The sequence below is a fragment of the Rhinopithecus bieti genome, unplaced genomic scaffold (assembly GCF_001698545.2).
Source record: "Rhinopithecus bieti isolate Rb0 unplaced genomic scaffold, ASM169854v2 scaffold_25806, whole genome shotgun sequence".
NCBI lineage: Eukaryota > Metazoa > Chordata > Mammalia > Primates > Cercopithecidae > Rhinopithecus > Rhinopithecus bieti.
Genome location: NW_016811742.1, coordinates 837940 through 844135, shown reverse-complemented (window position 1 = coordinate 844135; position 6196 = coordinate 837940). Strand labels below are relative to the sequence as shown.

The 6196-nt window shown below is 39.4% G+C and overlaps 1 protein-coding gene across 2 annotated transcripts in view; it reads left to right on the top strand.

The window, feature by feature from the left end:
• The window catches only part of NHS (NHS actin remodeling regulator), a 361317-nt gene that overhangs the window by 19336 nt on the left and 335785 nt on the right, over positions 1-6196 (top strand). The gene's annotated exons all lie outside the window — the stretch shown is intronic.

The window sequence follows — 6196 nt, the reverse complement described above, 5'->3', positions numbered from 1 at the left end:
ATGTAATTTGCTTTTGCCTTTTAAAACTGATGGAGGCCTAGTGAGGCAGCTCTGTGAAGTCAGAAGTTAGACAAGGGATGCTTTTCTTCACTCACCAGGTGTGGAATGCAAATGAGCTTCATGCAGAATAAGAGGCCTTTAAAAATCCAGATTGCCTCTGAGGACCTGGTAACTCTTGCTTCAATCCACTGCTTCTCCCAGGTTGCCTGTCTTTTCTGTAGGTGATAGCTAAAACCGCGGCCTATACTTTATCTTTCTTCAACCCCCTAACTTCTTCCTATGGCCAACCCCACCCCCAGTTTTTGGAAGATCGCTGATTTTTTGTCTTAGATGATTGAGTGTTATCAACAGGATTCTTCTAAATGTGTTGAGGCAGATACCAAACAAATTCACATATACCACCCCAACATTTCTTGTGTGACTGCCTTCTGCAAGTACTATGTCATGTTATTTCACAAGCCCCTCAAAATTCTGTGATGGAAATATTATAATATTCTTTTAGTAGATGAGGAAATGAAGGCTCCACTGCTGGCTTTAAGACTACCGTGTTAAAAAATTGTCTGGTCTTGGATTCAAATGTGGTTCTTGCATCTTCAGTTTGGGCACCTCCTTTGCTCTGCCCTGCTTCTCTCTGTCAGCCTACTACTCTTCCTCCCATCACCACCACCTTATGACCACTGAGATGATATTCTGCCTCCCAGTTTATGATGGAGGAACAGAGGCAAAGAAAAAAAAAACACATGAAGACAATGTCCAGGTGCAACTTTGAACACTCAAAAGGGCTGGGATTGGAACATCTAAGCAAAACGGTCCATGAATCAAGAGGTACTTCTGGTGCAGCCAGAGCAGGCATATAACTGGGTTATAAGTTAACACATGTACTTAGGTGAGGCTGTGGCTTTATGTCTGGTTCTAATTAGTTGCTTAGTTTCCCCCCAAAATTAATAGGAACATGCTGACTGACTAAAATAAGTCATTCACTGTAGCAGGAGTCATTTTATGAATCAAGGCCTTTACTACCTAAAGCCAAAACATTCACCTCATGGATACACAAGTTTCTTTTCTAGCTCAGTGGTCACCCTTTTGTATTCTCCAAGGTTGCTTGAAGCCTGGTGTAAATGAACTGTAGGGGACACAAATTCAGGAACAAATCAACCCAAATTATAATAGATTGCCATTTTTTTTTCATTTATTCAGATAGGCCAAGATGAAAAAAATGATAATGGTCAAGTTTGGGGTGGGCATAAGGGTAATTTTAGACACTATTGATGGAACTATAAATTGGTATACTTTTTCTGGTAGGCAGTTGACTACACAAAAAGCTGTATGCCAAAGATTTTATTTCAGACTGTAATCTAAGAAAATAATTGCAAAAGTAAATAAAAGAAAATAAAATGTCAACACTTCAGTACTGCTTATAAGTAAGAAATATTGGAAATATCCTAAATGATTAACAATGGGAAATTGGCTGAGAAAACAACATCACTGTGCATTGGTATAGCAAACAACGTTACTACACATTGGTACAGTGAAATACTTTACCACCATTAAAATGATTATACAAATGGATATTTATTAGCCCAGAAATATGTTTATGATACATTCCAAAGTTAAAATGACTTGTTACCAAATACTGTGCATTTTGTTGCATGTTTATTAAGAAGATGTAAGAACACAGGAAAAAATCTCTGGAAGGGTATATACCAAATCAGTATTTTAAAAACATATTTTGACCATGATCCACTATGAGAAATACATTTTACATTTGTGAGCCAGTAGACACGTGTAGCTGAAACAATAGTTTATTAACAATACTTGTATTTTCTTATGTGGTATGTTCTGATATATTTATTTATTTATTTTCTCTTTTTTTACTGTATTATCCTATCCTATCATTTCTTACCCTATTCTACTTTATTCTAATTCTATTCCTTTTCTCTTCTCCTTTCTTTTGTTTCATTTTTTAAAATGCTAGTCATGACCTATGAAGTTGATTTTATGATCTCCTAATGAGCCACAAACCACAGTTTGAAAAACTGCTCTCAAATGTTAACAATAGTTACGTCTAGCAGGTGGTAGATAACTCTGTTTTGTGAGGAGATAAGATTACTGTGGCTTCTCTGTGTTACATATATGATCCAAAAACTAATGAAAATTTGAAAAATGGTACAATAATTCCATTTATAAACAAATTGATGCCCACACCTTTTGAGGAGGATACTGATTGTATAATGTAAGATGCCTACTCTGCTCTACAGTTATTAGGCATTCAGAATGTTCTGAGAACTTTAAATAACATTATGGCAGGAAAAATATATCCATTGAGACACATAGTTTAAATAATAGAACAACAAGAAAATAAAACATGACTTTACATCTTCAAACTCAAAAGATCATCAGGCATCCATACATATTGCTTTACCCCCAGCAATGTTGCATCATGTCTGTGGGATTTATTTCCTATTTTCTTTCCCAGACTGCATTTTTTCATGCTCATTCCACCTTAAAAAAAGCTACTAAATCTATCCAGACTCTTTCTGGCCAGATTATCTTGGTCTTACAGTACTGTTGAAGTTAGCCTCCTTTAAAGCTAAAGATAAGTTTAAATGGAAGGTAGTCATTAAGAACTTAGATCAGGAAGCAAAAGCTTTAAAGGAGGATGGGAAGAATCTCTGGCTTGAGCCAGTACACCTCCCTATGGGCTTCCTGCTTTCAGCACAGAGCTGGAAATCTGCAGAATAACTCCAGGAGCCCCTCCCGGCATGGCCACACAACCAACCGGGTGGCGTGTTAAGTGAGCTTTCCTTGGGTCTTCTCTGGGAAAACCCTTGATGAATAATAAATCCCACAGAAATGATGCAGCATCACTGGAGTAAAGTGATATGTATGGGTGCTTGGTGATCTTCTGAGTTTGAAGGTGTTTTATTTTCTTGTTCTATTAAATCTCTGGGCACCATGAGCTAACTGCCCATGAAGGAGGGTGATTTGCTGGATTGTGGTTGGGGAGAGGCTGGCTGGCATTTTCAGGGAAAAAGTATGGAGAGAGATGCTTCCTGCCTTTGAAAGGAATTAATGATTGGAAATAACCGGGGTTGCTTTTCAAGATGTAGTAATTTAGTTACTGTTCTTTCAGACTTTATGCTGAGGGTAACTTGGCATTGCTAAAACTAATTTGGAGCCCTGGCCTTCTGCTCATGGAGAAGGCTAAATTCATCCTACCTTTGAAACATTGTGAATAACATATCAAAGTTATTCATGTGCTCATTGATTTATTCATTGATTATGCAATAACAATTCATTCATGTGGTTGTTTGCTCATCCACTCATCCATCCATCTGTCTATCCATCCATCCACCCATTTTTCCAGGTATCCATTTACATGGTATTTCTTGGCTAGATGCTGTGTGTTGAGGGGTGTGGTAATCACTGGGGTGGGAGAAGGAACTCCATAAGGAGGAAGCTGTCTGTGTAGTTGAGTTGTTTACTGTCTGGTGAAGCAGATAGGCAAGTAAACAAATAATTGCCACAAAGAGTGGGCAGTGATACAAAAGGGACCAACCTGTCTTGATTCATGCCAAACTACCTCTCCTCTTCAGGCCTACAATCATGGAATGTTAACCTAAGAGAGGCCTTGGAAAAACTGAAGGGGATAATGTTTTCCAGACTTTATCTCAAGATCCCTGGGGTGCCATTCCAGGGAGTGAAGGTGAAAGTAGGAGACAGGAATGACAGGAAAGCTGAGCAGAAGCTCTGGAGCTTTCTCCAGAACCAAAACAGATTCCTTTTCATCTATTTCATATATTGAGGTTGCTTGTAAACTATCATTTGAGGAAAAGGGTTGGCTGCTTAATGATAATTGCAAAGCACTTGACCAGTCCACCATCTTTCCTTGTTTCTCTTGTTTAAAGATCGAGACTCAAAAATATAAAGTGATTGGCTCAAAGTTTTAAAATCAGCATGTGAACAATCCAGGAATAAGAGTTGGTCTTCTAACTTTATGTGGACATTGCCTCTGTATCAGTTAGCTTTTGCTGTGTAACAAATAACCCTAAAAATCAGTGGCTTAGAACAACCACCATTTGCTTAGCCCATAATTCTATGAGTTGGCAATTTGGGCTGGACTCAGCTGGGTAGCTCTTCTAGTCTCAGCTGGGCTTGTTCTGGTCTGTGATGAGTTACTGGTTGACTGGCAAGTCACCTGAGAACTGACTGGTCTAAAGTGGTCTTACCTCTCAGGGTTGTCTGGGTGTTGGTCCGAGTAATCGGGTTACTGAGTTGATAGTCTCTCTTCTTTAGCAGAATTTCAACAGAGAAGGGAAGCATGCACAGCCTCTTGAGGCCCAGGCTTAGGGCTGGTCAAAGCAAATCATGAGACCAGTTCACACTTCGGGAGTGAAGAAATAGACTCTACTTCTTGACTGAAGAATTTCAAGGTTTTTGGACACAAGAAGAGGAGAATTGTTGCCTTTTTTGCTATCTACCACAAGAATACTAAGTTATTGCTATATCTTTTCTTCTTAATTTGGACATTGGAAAAATACATGTTTGAAACTATCGAATTCCAAAGCCATTTTTACAAGGATCTGAAAGCATGACTCTTTCTATACACCATGGGGATTCCTACATACTTGAGTTTTCTCTTTTTTCTTTTCTTTTCTTTTTCTTTTCTTTCTTTTTTTTTTTTTCAGACAAGGTCTTGCTCTGTTGCCCAGGCTGGAGTGCAGTGGTGCTATCTCAGCTCACTGCAACCTCTGCCTCCCGGGTTCAAGTGATTCTCCTGCCTCAGCCTCTCAAGTAGCTGGGATTACAGGTGCACACCACCACAGCGGGCTAATTTTTGTATTTTTAGTAGACACAGGGTTTCACAATGTTGGCCAGGCTGGTCTAGAACTCCTGACCTCAAGTGATCCACCCGCCTCAGCCTCCCAAAGTGCTGGAATTACAGGCATGAGCCACCATGCCCGACCCCTACTTGAGTTTTCAGATTGTATATATTTGAGACAGGTGATAGTTACCGCTTGTGGTAAGGGACACTGTACCCTAAGAGCATTCCTGCTTTACTCTCAGTCACGGTCTTTCCATCAACAGCTCCTCCTATGGAAAGGAACCTTCAGCTCTTGATTCTGTTAGGTGTCTCTGAGGGATGAATTTATCCTCATCATTTCCACAAACATTTCTTGTTGAGTGACTCTTACATATCATACACCTCTCTAGATATTGAAGATACAAATAAGTCTAAGATGGACCCCTAACTTCAGGTAACTCACAGCCTGGCAGGGAAGGAAGAAAGATATACAGATTGTTACAGTGAAATAAGAAGGGGAAGAAGGTTGAGTATTGAATTTTTTCAGTGGTCATTATTTTCTTTGTAATAAGAAGGTGTGGTTGTATGATCGCCCAAATGGATGTAGGAATGGCATTTGACAAAATTCAGATCCTTTCATGACAAAAACACTTAACAAACTAGGAGTAGAAGGGAATTTCCTCAATCTGATGAAGTACATCTATGAAAAACTTACAGCTGACATCATACTTAACAGTGAAAGATTGAATGCTTTCCCCCTAAGATTGGAAACAAGACAGGCTGTCCATTCTTGCCAATTATATTTAACATTATACTGCAGATTCTAGCCAGAGTAATTGGAAGAAAAAGAAATAAAGGCATCCAATTGGAAAAGCAGAAGTAAAAGCATCTCTACTCACAGATGACATAATCTTGTATATAGAAAATCCTAAGGAATCCACAAAAATTATTAGAACTAATATATGAGTTTAGCAAGCTTTTAGGATACAAGATTAATACACAAAATTCAGTTGTATTCTATACACTAGCAATGAACAATCAGAAAAAGAAATTAAGAAAACAATTCTAAGGCCAGGTGTGGTGGCTCACGCCTATAATCCCAGCACTCTGGGAGGCTGAAGTGGGTGGATCACGAGGTCAGGAGTTTGAGACCAGTCTGGCCAAGATGATGAAACTCTATCTCTACTAAAAATACAAAAATTAGCCGGGCGCTGTGGCAGGTGCCTGTAATCCCAGCTACTTGGGAAACTGAGGCGGGAGAGTCACTTGAACCCAGGAGGCAGAGGTTGCAGTGAACCAAGATCATGCCACTGCACTGTAGCTTGGGTGACAGAGCAAGACTCCATCTCAAAAGAGAGAGAGAGAAAGAGAGAGAGAGAGAGAGAGAGAGAG